The 19,822-nt window shown below is 41.7% G+C and overlaps 1 long non-coding RNA gene across 4 annotated transcripts in view; it reads right to left on the bottom strand.

Annotated features, from left to right (window-relative positions):
- LOC125452100 (uncharacterized) overlaps window positions 1-1,233 on the bottom strand; it is a 196,115-nt gene extending 194,882 nt beyond the window's left edge. For all 4 annotated transcript variants that reach the window (XR_007247459.2, XR_007247458.2, XR_007247460.2 and 1 more), the window contains exon 1: window positions 1,129-1,233. This is a non-coding gene — a long non-coding RNA (uncharacterized LOC125452100). The remainder of the gene's footprint in view (window positions 1-1,128) is intronic.
- Window positions 1,234-19,822: the final 18,589 nt, after the last annotated feature.

The following is a 19,822-nucleotide window of genomic DNA, read 5'->3' as shown; positions in this document are numbered from 1 at the left end:
AAACATTTTGTCCAAGATACATCATAATAATTTCTCTGATAAGTGGCTTATCAGTAGAAAACTAATCCATTACTAATTTGGCGATTAAAATTGTTACAGTAACCAATGTAGGAGGAAAATGTTTCCACAGCAGCTATATATATCTTGTACACCCTTATGCTAACAGTCGTAGTATCATCATTTCGATTAATTAAACCGCATTGTGTTTTCAAAATCGTAAACGGTGCAATTTTGTTTTGCATCAACTTTTACTTCCTTTTCTATTCTGGCAATCATTTGATAGTTGCTTAGCAAACCCAAAAATGCCTCCTACACGATTCTACCTCAAATTTCTGAAGTCATCAATAGCTTCCAAACAACCTATTTAACAAGGTAATTCCCAGCATTTATTCATACAAATATGATATTTAGAGCTCATTTGCATATAGCACTTCATTAAATAGCAATTGTGGTAAACATTGATTTGATCAGGATAAAGATTTGGCAACTGTGCTTAATTCTGGACAATTCAATGAGTCACTTATTGAAAGATATTCAGCCTTCGCTTTAAGTTGCTCAAATGCTGAAGAGAGTCATTCCGAATGCTAAAATCCAAAGAACATACCGGCATCGAACCAATTGGTAATTAGGTTTGCCACATTCTTTGTACCTGGGTTACAAGGGTTAATGGTTTCTCATTGCAGGGAGCCTGCATCTTCCAGCAGCTATTTATGGAATCTGCAGAAACAGCTGAGCTGCCTGCAATGATGTCACACACACTGATGGAATGCAGCACATTCACAAGCTGCCTGCACAGCTACCACTGTACATTGCAGTCCTGAGCAGCAGCACTTCAGAAAACCGAGGCACTAATTCACCAGCACCAATCAATATCACACTCTCTCCCAACATCAAATTGCCAGGAAAGCTCTGAGCTTTCCTGACAGTTAGAAAAAGCTGCCTCAATGCAGCATCTGGTCCCACAATCTGCAAACAACAACAAAAAATAATTGTGAATAAAGCCTGACCACTGCACAATGAAGAAAATTATCATTTTGGCTGGTTAGCTCTTAGCTTCACTAGCTGCGTACTTGCTCAGTTACAGCTGCCCATTTCCAGGCCATTACATACAATTCATTGATTACATACCCTATTAAGTCTGTCCCTTGTGCTGATTCCTTTAAATTATCTGCACAAAAAGTAGGAACTTCCTCTCTCCTCACATATATTTAGTGAGCCTTTGGGCATTTTCACTGTCCCTAAAAGAACATAGTTGCCTAGCAACAATCACGGTTGCCATGGTGAATCCATGTGTAAGCAGCTGCTACAATCAGTATTAACACCACGCTTGCAGGCAAATCATACTGATACATAAGGGAATGTGCAGAAGGTGATTGAAGTAAAAAGGATGTGCCTATGTAATGTTACCCATTAAACAATCTTTCCAGTTTATATTCCTTCAATACAATTATACCATTATCACTCTATACAAAAGCAACTGGATTACATTGATTGCCTATTTGATCTACATTTTAAAAAAGTACACGTCAAATAACAATAACATTTCTCATTGTCTGACATTTTTCTCTTTTTTTCCCAAAGATACATTTGAAACAATCAATTTAATCTCACCAACTATTACATGGATCTATTGTCATTGTCATGGAGTCATACAGCACAAAAACAGACCCTTCAGTCCAACCAGTCCATGCCAAACATAATCCCAAACTAAATTAGCTCCACCTGCCTATTCCTGGTCCATATCCCTTCAAACCTTTCCTGTTCAAGTACTTATCCAAATGTCTCATAAACGTTGTAATTGCATCCCCATCCACCACTTCCCCAGGAAGCCCTCAAGTCACGTTTAATTCCCTCTCCTCGTTTGTCCTGGTTTTAATTATGTATCTTCAATGTTAGTTTGGAAAAATTGTGATGAAATAAAGCAAAATACTGTGTTATCATCCACATGTTACAACAACAGGGTGAGTGGGAACATCTTGCCTGTGTATAGTATCCAATTTCTTTGCAGTGTCTTTCTGTGTTCCATGAAAAAGAAAATTATCAGCAAATTAGGTCACCAATCTGAAAGTGGGTTGAATTCCAACTGGTTATTTTGGACTACTTCAGGGAGTTTATCTTACCCTGAACTTCAGCTCTTCAAATGGATCGTCAGGTATGGGGAAGGTAGCAGAGGACTGAGAGTGGCAAATTTGACACACTTGATTAAAAGAGTGTAAGGTTGGTTTAATATCAGTGGTGGGTAAGGATTTAGAAGCAACAAGTAGAAACAAAACAAATAGATACTTGAAGGCATTTGTGTTGGGAGGATAGTAAATGCAAATTTGCAAAAGGTAGATCATTATTGACAACTTTAATGGATGTTTTATGAAATAACAGAGGAGAATAATAAAAGATAAGCACTTTTTGCTATCCCTAAGGTTTCAAGAAAGCTTTTGACAAAATATCACATAAAAGCCTGATTAACAAAATTCAGATTCATGGAATAGTAAGGTTAGATTTTAAAAGGCTTAAGGATAGAAAACAGTGAGTTTTGGTAAAAGGTTGTACTTCAAAATAGAGGATGATAGACAGTGTTGCTCTCCATGTTCACTGTTAGGAGCACTATTTTTCTGAAATATAACCAACCTGGATACTGGAATACAAAATAATGTTTCAAAAATTTGCCTTACAGTGGGGAAGATACCAATTGATGGTAACAGGACACAGGCAAGAAGAACAAGCAGATAAGTGGCAAGATGAATTTAATATAGAGAGCTGTAAGATGTTGCCTTTTCACAAGAGGGATAATGAGAGGAAATATAGATTTACTGACACATTTCCAAAGGGTGTGCAGAGATAGAGGGAACTAGGCGTTGTTATAAATGAGACCAAACCCCTCAAAATGTATCAAAGAGATAGCCCAGACCCTACCTTTTAACGTAATTAAAGGCAAGTATAAGGTGCTGTCTTCCAGAAGTGATTCAATTGGACAAACTACTAGGTTTTAAGCAAAACACTCTATTTTTACATAATTGTTAAAATACAAAGATAAAAAGGCATATCTTTAACTTGGTTGAAATGCTTAATGAAAGGATATATTATTTAACTACGAATAATCATCTGTTCCAATTCAGCAGCATTGCATAAACACACTCTTGGCAAAGGGCAATTCAGCAAAATGGATTTCCTCATGCGCTATCTCCAGTTCAGGAGGAGGAGGAAACACCAAAAAAAAAGGATCTGAAGAAGGGCCCAGACCCAAAATGTCAGCTTTACTGCTACGCTGATGCTGCCTGGCCTGCTGTGCTCATCCAGCTCTACACCTTGTTATCCAGATTCTCCAGCATCAGCAGTTCCTACTATCTCCAAAAAAATCGATCTAGCAGCAGAGAGAGGAATCAAACTTTTAACTTCAGCAGAGAGAACTCACAGCTTCAAAACCCAACTCCAATTTCAACTGAAAGCAAAACTAAAACCCTAGGTCTGTCTGAGCCTGACTCCATCCACTCATGCTACTTTTGTGTAATTTATGAGAAACACTCAGAGACCTAAAAGCTGTTCACCCACTTCTACTGAAGCAGACATTCTAGCGCCATTCCAGTCTAACATGGCATCTGAGTAAGCTTCTTGTGCCAGAGCTTCTCCATTATTGATCTCTTTTTGTTTTTTTCCCCCTCCTTTACCTTACTTATTTTGTCCTGAGCTTGGACAGTCTCAGTGGCAGTGAGACCCCAGGGTATGGACCTCGAGCTGGCCCAGGGTACAGATCTCGAGCTGGCCCAGGTAACAGATCTCGAGCTGGCCCAGGGTGCGGACCTTGAGCTGGCCCAGGATACAGATATCGAGCTGGCCCAAGTACTGACTTCAAGCTGGCAAAGAGTACGGACCTCGAGCTGGCCTGGGATATGGACCTCGAGCTGGCCTGGGATACGGGCCTTGAGCTGGCCCACGGTGTGGACCTCAAGCTGGTCCAAGGTACAGACCTCAGGCAGGCCTACAGGAGGAGAGTGAGCACCTACGTACTTTTCCAAAACAAGCACAGGACCTGGAATCAGCAGCTAGAATATTGGCAGAGGCAACGTCAGCGAGATAGACCCAGCAGCAAAAGATGGCGACAGAGGATCAGCAATTTTGTTGTTGTTTGGGACTAGTGTGGAAGCAATGGAGTGGTAGCAGAAAGGCATCATGGTAACATTGACAAGGTGGGCCTAATGGTGAGAGACGCAACTCTGATGTAGGTGGGTCTGGCGCAGGAGGCAATGAGTTGATGGTGGAGAAGAATTGGCGCAGTGACAAAAGCTGATGGCTGAGGATCGGTGACTTCGATGTTGGTTGAGTTGAGTGTAGACGATGGCAAAATGGTTGTAGAGGGATGGCGGTGCAGGTGTAATTGACAACAATAAGCTGGCTCAGAGCTCATGGATTCTCTTTAAGCTATATGTTTCTTTCTCCTTATTTTTAAATTATTCAAAATGGCACTGTTCCGTGAGGACAAGTGAAAGTTTTTTGTTGTATTTTATTGCTTTTTTACTGTAAAATATATGTGACAATAAAATCAAAAATTAAGATTAAAAAAATGTGGGAGAAGTAAGAATGAAGTGGAAGTAAATTTACAAGTATGTAATGAAGTGAGAGAGCTCATGACTCACACTTCACCAGGCTCCTTTGATTTGTTTTGATTTATTATTGCCACATGTACCGAAGTACAGTGAAAAGTTTTGTATTGCATACAGTACATGCAGATTACACCATACAAAGATTGTAGGATGTAGACTCCATTTACACTTGTCATTGCCTCAGAAAGGCAGCCAACATAATCAAAGATCCCTCCCTCCCCAATTATAATCTCTTCTAACCTCTTCCATCAGAAATATGGAAGCTTAAACATGTATCAGCAGATTCAAGAACAGCTTCCCCGCTGTTATTGGACTTCTGTACCGACCTGAATGTTGATCTTGCTCGTTGTACATCTTCTGTTCAGCTGTAACTTTGTATTCCTCATTCTGTTCAACTAACCTACAATCTTTGTATGGTGTAACCTGCCTGTACTGTATGCAATACAAAACTTTTCACTGTACTTCGGTACATGTGACAAAAATAAATCAAATCAAATCAAAGGTCCCTGGTGAATTGTGAGTTATGAGCCCTCTCATTTCATTACATACTTGTAAATTTACTTCCACTGCATTCTTATTTCTTCCACTATTGCTGCATTTATACTGATTATTATGATGTTGACTATTTCATTATTAGCTTGAAAATTCTGAAATATTATTTCTTTATTATCATAACATTTAAAAGATGCCTCATGCCTGCTTCCACAAATTTAATAAGCTCTGTTAATTTTTGATTACTAATGACCACTTCCTTATGTTCAATAAGCCTTAATGGCTTTTCAACAGTATCATGACGGTGATTCAGAAATTAGACTGTGATCAAGACTTCCTCAAAATTATACCATTTGGTTTCAAATAATGCACAGACTATAGGGGCCACCATCAAACAATTAATCCATCATTAGATAAGGGGAGTAGAGAATTTCCCTGAATACCATACAATTAAAAGAACATCGTCAAACCTGAACATTTAATAAGTTGGCTTGTGTCCTTGGTTTGGTTGTAATTTGAACATAACATAAATAACTGACAGAGTGATTTATATCTGTCAAAAAAACATTTTCTTTATTACAAGAATTTTTTTAAACAAAAATACCTTGATTTGAAAAGAAGCAGTGGAAATTTCCTGCCCAATGCATGGTACTTTGTTCCAGCCCGTCAGTGGAAGCACAGCAGCTCAGTGGTTAGGATTGCTGTCTCACAGCAAATGGGATCTGGATTCAATCTCGCCCTTGGGAGTTTGGACATTCTCCCTGCCTCTGTATGGGTTTCCTCCAGGTACTCCAGTTTCCTCCCACAGCCCAAAGACGTGCAGGTCGGGTGGAATGACAACAGGTTAACTTCATTGAGGTTGGTTGGCTCGCCGAGCTGGTTTGTTGTTCTGCAGACATTTTGTTACCATGCTGGGTAAGATCCTCAATGCAGCCTCCGATGAAGCATCAGTGTGTTTCCTCACCTGGTTTTTAAACTCTGAAGTGCATTGAGCTAGATTTCTTCACTTCAGCTTTTCCTTCATAGTGGAGTGAATATGGGCCGAGTTCTATGCGTTCATTAATGGCTTGCTTTGTGGATTGCCAGGCTTCTAGGAATTCCTGTATCTGTCTCTGCTTAGCTTGTCCCAGGATCTTGGTCTTGTCCCAGTTGAATTGGTGGTTCTCCTTGTCCATGTGGATTGCGATGAGTGAGTATTAGTCGTGTCTTTTTGTAGCCAGTTGGTGTTCATGTTCTCTTGTTGTTAGTTTCCTTCCTGTTTGTCTGATGTGGTGTTTCTCACAGTCTCTGCAGGAGACTTTATAGATGACATTGGTCCTGTCCATTGCGGGGAGTGGGTTTTCAGTTCAGGTGAGCAGTTGTCGTAAGGTTGATGTGGGCTTGTGTGCCACTCTGATACCCAGCGGTCGTAGGAGTCATGTGGTTAGTTCTGATGCATTCCTGAAGTAGGGCAGTGTGATGAGTGTGTCGCAGTGTGTAGAATCTTCCTGATGTTGTTCATGTAGGCATCTTCTGATCCAGTTTTTTGAATATCTATTATCCTTGAACACTTGGAAGAAGTATTCTTCTTCCTCCTTGGCGTAGTTCCGTGCTGCTGCAGTGTGTTGTTGCCCTTTTAAATAGTGTTCACACGCAGCTTCGTTTGTGTGTGTTGGGATGGTTACTGTTGAAGTTCAGTACCAGGTCTGTGTGTATGGCTTTTCTGGGAGTTTGGAGTTTCCCATTTGTCTTGCTCTCTACCATGACATCCAGGAATGGGAGCTGTTTGTTCTTCTCCTCCTCTCTGGTGAATTTTATTCCAGTGAGGGTGTTGTTTATAAGTTTATGTATGTCCTCTAGTTTGGTCTGTTTAATGATGACAAAGGTGTCGTCCACCCAGTATGGTAACAAAACGTCTACGGAAAAACAAGCTAGCTCAGCGAGCCAACCGACCTCAACACCCACAACCTGAGCTACAAATCTACTCCAAAACCTTACAGCTTAGCTTGTAGTGACCAGTGATTTGTAGGTTAGGTGGGTTGGCCATGGAAATGTGGGCTTGCAGGACAGAGTAGGGACGTGGATCTGGGTAGGATGTCCTTTGGAGGGTTGGTGTGGACTTGATGGGCCAAATGGTCTGCTTCTGCACTAGGGATTCTATGAAATAAAATCTTTCATTCTTTTTTGTGGCTTACACTTTCTTTCTAACTTCCACCCTTGGATGTAAGAGGTATCTAGATGATAGGAGGTTTTTCCTGCCCTCCTTTTATCAGATTTTCTTTTTTAAGCAAATGCTCCACATAGTACTGACACACATTCTCTTAAATCTTCACTAGTTACGTAAATACACCTAGCTTATAATTGACAGTTAGCTCCTGGAGGTGGGGCATAAAGTCTCATGTCATGGACACCATGACACCTGGAAGTTAACAGAAACCGGATCAGAGGTAGTTGGAACTGCTGATACTGGAGTCAGAGATAACACAGTGTGGAGCCTGAAGAACACAGAAGGCCAGGCAGCATCAGAGGAGCAGGGAAGCTGACGTTTCGGGCTGGGACCCTTCTTCAGAAATGGAGAGGGGGGAATGGGGAAAGGAGCTCTGAAATAAATAGAGAGAGGAGGGGTGAGGCTGGGGAAGGTAGCTGGTATGGTGATAGGTGAGTGCAGGTAGGCAGTGGGGGATTGGTCAGTAAGGTGGGAGGAGCGGATAGGTGGGAGAGAAGACAGACAGACCAAGAAAGCGGGGATGGGAGGGAGGGATGGTCATGGGACGAGGTCAGGGGAATTCCGAGAGTCTTGGTTCATCACCCATAACACAATCTCCAAACATTTGGAATTGGACCCCATATACAAAAGCATACAGGACAAAATCAGAAAAGACACAACTCACCAGAACGGACAGGACAGTATAAATTCCAAGCGGAGTAGAAAAGCCACGCTTCATCGGAGTCCTCACTGATGATGCCATCTAGCATAGCGACGAAACATGAAAACAAGCCAGTTCAGCGAGCAAGTCAACAACATCTGGTTGTTGCTTCCTGAGGGGGGAAGAGGTAGATCACCCCTGGCATTTCAGCTGGTGCAATGGGCCACCACTTCCGCCAAAACTTCCAGCTTTTCACAAAGTACTTAGTGAATAGAACATAGAACATAGAACATTACAGCACAGTACAGGCCCTTCGGCCCTCGATGTTGTGCCGACCTGTCATACCGATCTCAAGCCCATCTAAACTACACTATTCCATGTACGCCCATATGCTTATCCAGTGACGACTTAAATGTACCTAAAGTTGGCGAATCTACTACCATTGCAGGCAAAGCATTCCATTCCCTTACTACGCTCTGAATACTGTGCTTTTTTTTTGGTGAGGGCACACCACCCAGCTGAATCCCATTGGACTATTCAAAGAGAAGCAAGGGAATCTTTTATTTTCATAATTTTCATTTATAACCTCCATTAGTCCCCCTGAAAGATTGACAAGATGGTATTGAAGCAGAAAATGATGACAGTTGAGATAAATGGGAACATAAGAACATAAATATTTGAAGTAGGAGACAGCCAATCATCTCCTGAAGCCTGCTTCGACATTCTACAAGATCATGTCTGATTTGTCCTATGCCAAACTCCTCTTTCATGTCAGTTCCTCAAAGTCCTCAATCCTTCATCTAATCTAAAATCCATCTATCTCCTTTTTAAATATTTTCAGTGATCTAGCCCCCAAAATTCTCTTGGGTAGACAATTTCAGATAATCACTACTCTCTGAAAGAAAAGAATTCTTTCACCATCAGTTTTAAATGAGTGTTTCCTTGCTCTGTAAATATGATCTCTACTTTGAGATTCCCCCACTAATGGAGAGATCTTATCAACACCTACACTGTCAAGCTCCCTCGAAATCTTGTAAGTTTTAATAAGACCACCTTATATTCACATAAGCTTTAATTCATAAAATCTAACCTGTTCACCCCTTTCATTATCAATCCCAGGAATCAACCCTCTTATGAACCACCAAAGCAATCTTTCTTAATGATTGGGACTGAAACTGTACACGATATTCCAAATGCAGCCTCAACAAGACCCTGTAAAATGTTTCAAGAAAAACAGTAATAGATAAGAATAAATGACGAATATATAGCAATGACAGGGGAACAATGGTTAACAATAAACAGTAACGGCTGCCAAAGAGGACTATTGCGGGAAGTGATGCAAAACAATGAAGGGGAGCCAAGAATGGAGAGATATTTCAATGAATAGAAACAAAGACAGACAATAAATGGCAATGAATTGGTTCAATCGTCAAAGGGGAAAATTGAGAGCATTAAATTGTAGAGAGAATACGTGGAATTTGGTTTGGAAGAGGAAGAGAACTTTAAACCACTAATTCAGAGTGAGGAAAGAGTGCTCATCTTTAATGTTGAAGAATTCCATTATCAAGCAGCACTAGCCACCTCACTTATTCTCATCAGCAGGGGAACTCCAAGTCAGAGATTATGTCCAATTGAATACAAAATATACAGACTCCAAGATGAAATGCCAAGGCAAAAATACACTTACCACATTCACTGATTACTTCAAGGAAGTAAATTTGGTCTTACTCTTTTTCAACTCTGTCAGGGAGTTTCCTTCTGATTGTGAAGAATAAGGTAAAAAGCATATTAAAATATTAACATCCTTATTGGTTAATTCAGTTCAGAAACAATTTTCGGATCGATGTACTCTGCTACAGGTGGACAGAATCATTAGTGTGTTGACCTGATGTTTTATTTACCTAAGTTCTCGCCCAAGGAAAATCAGCACTCAACTGCAGGAAATACTAGCTGATTCAGTATTATGAGTGATATGTCCAAGTTCTTCAAGGACCGCAACTTTCCCCCCACAGTGGTCGAGGACGCCCTTGACCACGTCTCCCGCATTTCCCGCAACACATCTCTCACACCCCGCCCCCGCCACAACCGCCCAAAGAGGATCCCCCTCGTTCTCACACACCACCCCACCAACCTCCGGATACAACGCATCATCCTCCGACACTTCCGCCATCTACAATCCAACCCCACCACCCAAGATATTTTTCCATCCCCACCCCTGTCTGCTTTCCGGAGAGACCACTCTCTCCGTGACTCCCTTGTTCGCTCCACACTGCCCTCCACCCCCACCACACTCGGCACCTTCCCCTGCAACCGCAGGAAATGCTACACTTGCCCCCACACCTCCTCCCTCACCCCTATCCCAGGCCCCAAGATGACATTCCACATTAAGCAGAGGTTCACCTGCACATCTGCCAATATGGTATACTGCATCCACTGTACCCGGTGTGGCTTCCTCTACATTGGGGAAACCAAGCGGAGGCTTGGGGACTGTTTTGCAGAACACCTCCGCTCGGTTCGCAATAAACAACTGCACCTCCCAGTCGCAAACCAATTCCACTCCCCCTCCCATTCTTTAGAATGCATGTCCGTCATGGGCCTCCTGCAGTGCCGCAATGATGCCACCCAAAGGTTGCAGGAACAGCAACTCATATTCCGCTTGGGAACCCTGCAGCCCAATGGTATCAATGTGGACTTCACCAGCTTCAAAATCTCCCCTTCCCCCACTGCATCCCTAAACCAGCCCAGTTCGTCCCCTCCCCCCACTGCACCACACAACCAGCCCAGCTCTTCCCCTCCACCCACTGCATCCCAAAATCAGTCCAACCTGTCTCTGCCTCCCTAACCTGTTCTTCCTCTCACCCATCCCTTCCTCCCACCCCAAGCCGCACCTCCATCTCCTACCTACTAACCTCATCCCACCTCCTTGACCTATCCGTCTTCTCTGGACTGACCAATCCCCTCCCTACCTCCCCACCTATACTCTCCTCTCCACCTATCTTCTTTTCTCTCCATCTTCGGTCCGCCTCCCCCTCTCTCCCTATTTATTCCAGAACCCTCACCCCATCCTCCTCTCTGATGAAGGGTCTAGGCCCGAAACGTCAACTTTTGTGCTCCTGAGATGCTGCTGGGCCTGCTGTGTTCATCCAGCCTCAAATTTCATTATCTTGGATCAGTTTTATGGTCTTGTTCTCCTTCAGCTGCAGTTAGGCCTTATTTCATCCTCTTCCATGCCTTGTATTGTTCAACTTCTAAATTGGCAGGGTGCAGCATTTTAAGATAAGGCTTTCATGCTTTGTATCGTAAGATAGCATTTAATCTGTTTGGACATCCAAAGTATTGCTTCAAGATCCCGCTAATGTGTTTGATGTTAATCCTCATGACTATGTGAAATTTATCATCAATTCATCAACTTGCTGTCTAGTTTTAAAAACCATAATTGAAGAGAATCACCATAGCTTATTAAGAATCAATCATATGGACTGCCTTAACTTAAAATAGTTCAACCACACGGCGTTATGTGAAAATGGATGGATTATGACTGCTGCATGGAAAGTATACTGTACTGTGGAATATTAACCATCCAGATGTTGATGGAATAGAGCTTCTTGCAGTTTGTGAAGGTCATAGGATTGTCCATTGCTGCCAAGTAGACAATTGGTTACTTCTATCAGTAGCATGGATTATACTGAATGTATTTTCGAGTCTGTTTTTGGATGAAAGTGATGATGAAGCTGGGTTCTCCATCAATTCATCAGCAACCTGCTTCATGAATCTATGTGCTGCAAATTGCCCAAAACGTGAATTCTGATTTCCCTCCACGGATGCTGAGCATTTCCAGCAATTTCTGTTTATGTTTTGATCTACAGCATCCACAGCTCATTCAGTTTGTATACGGCAAACTGATGCTGCTAATAGCTGTCGCTTCAAAGTTCAAGTTTGCAGCAATTTTAATCACTGCTGGTAGCATTGTCTCCATGAAGAGATGTTTAAGATGGGTCATCCATTCTGATCTGGCTGAGGATTGACACAATTGATTCAGCAATCTTTTCTGCACTGATGCACTGGGCTCCCCCTTCATTAAGGATGAGGGTATTTGTGGAGCTATCATCCCTAGTTAGTTGTTAAATTCTTCACCACTGCTGCCTTCCTGGACTGTATGGCTCAGTATTGCACCACCATAAAGTGCAGTCAACCACTGATCTATCAGGGAATGTGATTCCTCTCGAAATCCCAACAGAGACCGATGACTTTTAAAAAGAGACACTTTTTGCAATGCCCAATAGAAAGGCTAAATTAGAAGTTTTCATGTTTGAAGACTTTCACAACAGACAACTAAAAATTAACATGCATTTGACATTATTCAATATTTGACTAATTCAAGATAATGCTTTCATATTAACTAACTAGTACATCTGAAAAATATGTTCTGACACATTTTTATTTTTCATCACGTTTCCTTCAAATATGTAGCCATCAGTTCAAAGTTCTGTTAGGAACTTTTGGTAGATTCCTTTCTCCCTGCTTCCATTGTTCTTTGAATATCAGTCTACTCGGTGTTTCACTTATAATTTTTCATCTTAAATTACAATAGACATTTCAAAAGTGTCAAAATTTCAGTCCATTGACCCAGAATTTGCCTCAGGAAAGTGTTCCATTTGCATCTTATGGCATTATCCTATTAGTTAGATGTTTTCAATTGTCGTTCAGCTCAAAATGTTTCTTGCAACACAAATAGGTGGTACTGCATGATTATAAAAGGGAAGCACGGAGATGTTTGAGAGCTTACTGAATGACACTGCAGGCTGGGTAAACAAACAGACAATGAGGTTTAAAGGTGGTAAAACAGACAAGATCAAAGGAAAATCAGAGATAGAATTAGACGCAGAAATAGAATTATAGAGAAAAATGAAAATTGGATAAATGGGGAAAGAGGAAGCTCAAAGGAAATGTAATAAAAATAAATGTTAGCTTGAGACTAATTTATTATTTGTGAGAATCAAAATCTTTCCCTATCTGACCCACGAAGGTTGAATGACATTGCAAAAATCAAAATTTTATTATTAAATGATTCCTTTTTCAGTTAAGTGCAAACAAAAGCGTTTTGGAGCAAGAACAAGTAATTTCATGACACCCTCAGGGTGAGTGAGCTGTCATTTACCTAAGACAAAATTTGTGACAGTTTGAAGTTGATGGCATACCACTGCCTGTGTTGAAACTGTACTGTTATTTACACATCGATGGTGGTGTGTGCCTTCAATTTGCTGATATTTTTCCAGAAAGTTTGCTCCACCGAGTTTAGAGACAAGGCCATGTAAGATTTCCAATCTGATTCACACTACAGTTATAGGCTCCCTTCTGTATGTCTGCATTAGCTTGAATGCTGTACTAAAACCAATACATAAATGCACTCTTTCTCTGCAATCAACTTGCCTTAGCCTGCACGCCTGCATGTTCTTTCAGGTTTTTTTTCCCAGAAAAGTCCATCTGCTGAGGAAAGCTGTCATGGAATGCTGATTTTTTTTTTCCCATGCCTGCAGTGTTTACCCAATTTCACTGAAAAGTCATGCTGCCTGAAAAAAAAGTGAAATAGTTTCAGACTGGAAGAATAAATGCTCTGACATAGCAGTTTTTCTTGTTTCCTTTAAATGATTATATTTGATTCAATCAAATCATCAAAATAAAAAATAATGTTTACAATTAGAAGTTGTACTTAATCATATCGATATTTGCTAAAGTGTCTTTGACAGAAAGCACAAAAGTTGAATAAATAAACTACTTCTTTTAAATGCATGTTGCATTTGCTGCTCGGATTTCCAGTATCAGTAATTTCTTTAAACTAATGCATCACCCAATTAATTAGCTGCTGAAGTGGTTGATTTGAATCCATGGGGGAAAAAACAGATTGTCTCCTTTCTTGTTATAATTATTACAGCTTACATTTAGCACCAACAACAAGAGAATGGTCAAACTCTGCCAGAAAATCCACAGGCAGGTTTTTCAAATTTGAATGTGTATTGTAGATTCCATAATACTGAACGTACAAAGGCTACAGTCAGGAACGTTTTTATAAAGATCAAATCAGGGATGTTGTGAAAGACAACCATAAGGCACCTTCTTTATATGAGTTATGTAAAGATATGATTCATTCAGGTTAACAGTGGGAAACAGTGCAATAAATGTAGACTCACCTTTGTTGCAGTTGCCTTCATCACAATCTATGATAATATGAACAATCAGACAATGATAAGAGACATCTAAAGCTTCAAACAAACAGAGGGAATGTTGAAAAAACTTAGCAGGTCTGGAAGTAAATGTAGAGAGAGAAACAGAATTAACATTTCAAGGCTGATATCCAGTTCTGAAGAAGAATTGTGCTAGACCTGAAGCATTAAATCGGTTTCTCTCTCTACAGATGCTGCCAGACCTACTGAGTTTCTCCAGCAATTTCTGTTTATGTTTCTGATTTCTAGCGTCAACAGTATTTTGCCTTAATGCAAAATATCAAGTTAATTTCAATTCAGCAAGATGTGTTTGATTAAACTGAACTTGAGTGTACACTTTTGGATCAGATTTGAATAGGTTTGCCTACGCCAAATGGTTGAGTTCAAGTTTTCCAAAATGTTACATTGACTGTTGACTGTGGGAGTTGGTCAAAGTGCATGTACAGTTTTTTTCTGGCTCATTCCTCATTTAAAACAAACTCAACTTAGAATTTTTATTAGGAATTAAAAGTTGTCATAAGGAAAAGCTGGTGAAAAATTCATTGGGTTGTAGGATTCAAAAGAGAGACAGATGAATACAGAAAAAGAATGGATATGAGGAGAGTGTGGGAGTAGGACTACTTGAACTGTTTTTCAAAACAGGTAGCACAGACTTGAAGGGAATAATGCCCCCTTTCTGTCCAATGCTGTTTTATAATTCTATGGTACTCTTTTGCCTTATATAAGTTATTTAGTCATGTCTCCTCAAGTTTTGGATGTTTAAGGGGAAAGACCAGTAAGACAGATAAAACTGGAACTATGTTATATACTGAAACTCGGGAAGTATTAAGTTAGAGTGTTGAGAACCCAATATTTTATTTAATTTGATTTGGTTTATTGTTGTCACATGTACCTAGGTACAGTGAAAAGTTTTGTCTTGCATGCGGATCATACCATACAAGGTGTATTAGAGTAATAGACAGAGCGAGGAATACGGTGTTGCAGCTCCACAGGAGGTGCTCGAAGAGCAAGATCAACATTAAATTTAAAATCTGGGAGGTCCATTCAGAAGTCTAATAATGATAAGTAAGAAGGCATTCTTGAATCTGTTGGCACACGTGTTTAAGTTTTTGTATCTTCTGCCAAAGGAAGAGGTTGGAAGAGATTATAACCGAGATTGTAGGGTCTTTGATGATATTGGCTACCATCCCAAGGCAGCAAGAAGTACAAATGGAGTCCATGGATGGAACTTTGGCTCACGTGATTGACTGGGCTGTGTTCAGAGCTCTCTGCAGTCTCTTACAGTCCTGGGCAGAGCAGTTGCCAAACTAAGCTGTGATGCAACCAGATGGAATGCTTTCTAGATTGCAACTATAAAAGTAGGCAAGAGTCTTTATAGTAAGCTTCTGAGTAATGAGTTTATAATGCTACTTTCTATTCTATAAAGAAAAATGAAAATTTATAAGGGCAACAGTCGTCATTTACATGTCTAGATGGACTGACGCCTTAAATTTATTTGTATTCTCTGTAAATTAGGTAAGATGTAACCAAATTCAGAATGATTACCAACTTTTAACATTGAAAAGCTGGAAGAGGAGCAAACATTGCAGTAATTGCATGGCAGAAACATTAACAGCTCAATACAGCAAAATCAGGTAAAAAAATCTGGCTTAAGATTTGCTACTAAAATACTAACTTGTAATTTTTTCTTGTCAAGTGAGCAGAATTTTCCATTGTTTCAGAGATAGTAGGAACTGCAGATGCTGGAGAATCTGAGATAACACGGTGTGAAGCTATATGAACACAGCAGGCCAAGCAACATCAGAGAAGCAAGAAAGCTGACGTTTCGGGCCTAAACCCTTCTTCAGAAATAGGGGAGGGGAAGGGGGTTCTGAAATAAATAGGGAGAGAGGGGAAGGCGGATAGAAGATGGATAGAGGAGAAGACAGGTGGAGAGGATACAGACCCGTCAAAGAGGTGGGGATGGAGCCAATAAAGGTGAGTGTAGGTGGGGAGGTAGGGAGGAGATAGGTCAGTCCAGGGAGGATGGACAGGTCAAGGGGGCAGGATGAGGTTGGTAGGTAGGAGATGGGGGTGGGGACCACTCCCTCCGTGACTCCCTTGTCCGCTTCACACTCCCCTCCAGCGCCACCACACCGGCACTTTTCCCTGCAACCGCAGGAAGTGCTACACCTGCCCCTACACCTTCTCCCCCACCCCCATCCCACGCCCCAAGAAGACTTTCCACATCAAGCAGGTGTTCACCTGCACATCTGCCAATGTGGTATACTGCATCAGCTGTTCCCATTCTGGCCTCCTCCACATCGGGGAAACCAAGCGGAGGCTTGGAGACTGTTTTGCACAACACCTATGCTCGGTTCACACTGAACAACTGCACCTCCCAGTCGCAAACCATTTCAACTCCCCATCCCGTTCTGCAGATGACATGTCCATCCTGGGCTCCCTGCGTGCCACAGTGATGCCACGAAAAGATTGCAGGAACGGCAACTCATATTCCGCTTGGGAACCCTGCAGCCCAATGATATCAATGTGGACTTCAGAAACTTCAAAATCTCCCCTCCCCCTACCGCATCCCAAAATCAGCCCAGCTCATCCCCGCCTCCCTAACCTGTTCTTCCACCCATTCCCTCCTCCCAGCTCAAGTCCCACCCCATCTCAAGCCCCACCCCATCTCCTACCTACCAACCTCATCCCGCCCCCCTGACCTGTCCATCCTGTCTGGATTGACCTATGTCCTCCCTATCTCGCCACCTACACTCACCTTTACTGGCTCCATCCCCGCTTCTTTAACCAGTCTGTCTCCTCTCCACCTATCTTCTTCTCTATCCATCTCCCATCCACCTCCCACCTCTCTCCCTATTTATTTCAGAACCTCCTCCCCCTCCCCCATTTCTGAAGAAGGGTCTAGGCGTGAAACGTCAGCTTTCCTGCTCCTATGATGCTGCTTGGCCTGCCGTGTTCATCCAGCTCTACCCCTTGTTATCTTAGAATTTTCCATTGTCCAAGTTTTCACAACAGAACGAATACACTTGCATGGGCCTAGCCACAACAAAAGATCTACCATTATAATCCATGTAGTGAATGATAGTGTTGTTTCTTACTCTAACCTCTCGTGGACTGGAAGGATGGGCATGATAAGAGAACATGGATTTCACTGCAAAATAAGGGACACAAGTCTAATACAGCACTTGCTCGTAAACTTTTTAACGTGTAGCTGAATGTGGAATTCCTTCTGAGCAGTGTTCAGGTGACCACAAACATTTGCCAGCAGAAATTTAGTCCTCTACAATGCTGTCATAGATAAAATTATAGAAATTACTTATTGCATTTATGGATGGTAGATGGAAATGATGCTGCTACATCTCAAACGCATCGATTCAAATTTTGCCAGTTGCATGCAAACACAAGTTGAACTACCTGAATGATGGACATTGTCTTTAGTGTAGACAGAACAAAGTTCATAAAAATAATTGTTCAGACCATTTTTGTTCATTCAAAGCAGGGTCAGATCACTGAGTAAAATGCTGCTCTCAATTTCTAAATGGAACTTTTAGGTGGAATTTTCATTTTGGTGAATGAATGTCGATGCAGACAGTTAAACGGGACAGATTTCCATTAAGTGAGGTACACATTCCCTTGTGATTATATGGTTTTAAGCGTATTATATATCAACACGCATGTTAAAGGCCAAATTTTAGTGCTGGGCAGGCAGAAAGTTCTGAAAGTCTTCCAGGAACTTTAAGCTCTACTTTTTCAGTGTAATTCGTAACAAAAGTATGCGTGACAAAAAATTAGTAAAATCAAGAAAATAAATAAATCAAATCACATTCCAAAAGTACCTTGATAGCATTTTATTGTCTGTAATGAGGTCCATCAGTGGACCTCAGTTCATCATTATTAATTATCCTTGGAGAATGTCAGAGACTCCCAGAAAGTCAACACATTGCTTCAGTGATCTCTGCTTAGAGATTCTCCCACAGGCCCTCCAGGGTGTCCTACTGGATCAATGAGGTAGCCTGGACTTGGATAGCTGTGCAGGTTAATCTCCATCAGAGTGTGAGGAGACACTGGGCCTAGAGTTGCTGAAGAAGACAAGTGGGGTGGCACGGTGGCTCAGTGGTTAGCACTGCTGCCTCACAGTGATAGGGGCTCAGGTTTGCTTCCAGCCTCGTGTGACTGTCCTACCTGTATTTGTGTGGATTCCCTCCGGGTGCTAGTGTTTCCTCCCACAATCCAAAGATGTACAGGTTAGGTGAATTGGACATACAAAATTGCCCGTAGTGTCCAGGGATGTGCAGGTTAAGTGGATTAGACATGGAGAGTGCAGGATTATAGGGATGGGATAGAGGGGTAGATCTGGGTGAGATCTTCAGCGGGTCAGTGTGGACTTGATGGGCTGAATGGCTTCTTTCCGCACTGTAGGGATTCTATACAGAGTGAGTGCCAATCACTGCTTTGTGGTCTGATGAGAGTGAGTTGGTTTTAAACTTGCCAATGAACAGAAGTATTAAACACAAGATTAAATGCCAGGTTTTCCTCTGCGTCACTTCATTGCACATACCCATGTGAACTGTATTGCTACTGCCCCTCTCCCATCAGTCAGAATTCACACTTCATAGGAATAGGAGTGACAACACTCAGCAGATCACGCAGCACCACCTCATTGACCTTTCATCACAATTTGTCAGCAATCCCAGAGGAGAGCCTCCCCCAGCCGAGAGCCAGTACGGATGGACTGGAAGCTTGAAGTGAAGCAGGGATGGCTGTTGGTCTAAGGTATGGCACAGGCAGTCAAGCCACTTGTGAAGGGCCTGTGCTGAGCAGCTACAATGTAGTTTATTTGAAATGTTTTAGCTGACTGTAGTGTCAATCCTTAAATGATCTCTTATTTCTAAACTTTTTTTTAAACTCAGCAAAGTAATATAACTGCTTTTTACTCCTTTCTGGCATATCTGAGAGTTGTACCTAGGTACTTGTACCTAAGATGATGCTGTGAGAAGCAGACACTGTAAAAGCTTCTCACTGTACTTCTACAATGGAGTACACGTGACAATAAAGGACATTGTATTCTATTCTATTCAAACTGGCATGGGGCAAAAACAGCATCACAAAATGTGGCTACAGGGTGAACACTTCACTATCGGGCATACAGATCACATTGACCCCAACCAGCTCTAGTTGTTTGAACCTATTAACTATTCCTATACCACAAGTAACACTCAGGGGCAATCTGGGGATCAGCATCTCTCTATATCTACAGATCCAGGCATAGTACTCAGATTCCCACACTAATGGCTCTTAAATGTTTCTCTACTGCTGATGAAGACCCTGCTTAGCCAGTGTGAGTGTTCACAGCCAGTGAACGGATTGCTAGACCCCAGGTTCCTCATCCACTTGGATGAGCAGAAGCTGAGCAGACGGGTGAGCAAAGGTAGTGTGTATGTGCTGAGGAACAAAAGCAGAAGTTGCTGGAAAAGCCCAGCGTGTGTGTGCTGAGGTTGAATATACCCAGCCATCTCATGAGACCAAGCAGCGAATATCAGCTGCCCATCATGCATCATAGCCTTAACGAAAAACTCCACCATCCAAGTCACAGATGCTTTCATTCATTGCCTGGGTGAGAAGGGGTTAAGTGACAGTAGCCTCACTCTTGGTGGCCCATCCTCTC

This window comes from Stegostoma tigrinum, chromosome 5, assembly GCF_030684315.1.
Source record: "Stegostoma tigrinum isolate sSteTig4 chromosome 5, sSteTig4.hap1, whole genome shotgun sequence".
In the NCBI taxonomy this organism is placed as follows: domain Eukaryota; kingdom Metazoa; phylum Chordata; class Chondrichthyes; order Orectolobiformes; family Stegostomatidae; genus Stegostoma; species Stegostoma tigrinum.
This window is presented reverse-complemented; position numbering and strand designations above follow the sequence as displayed.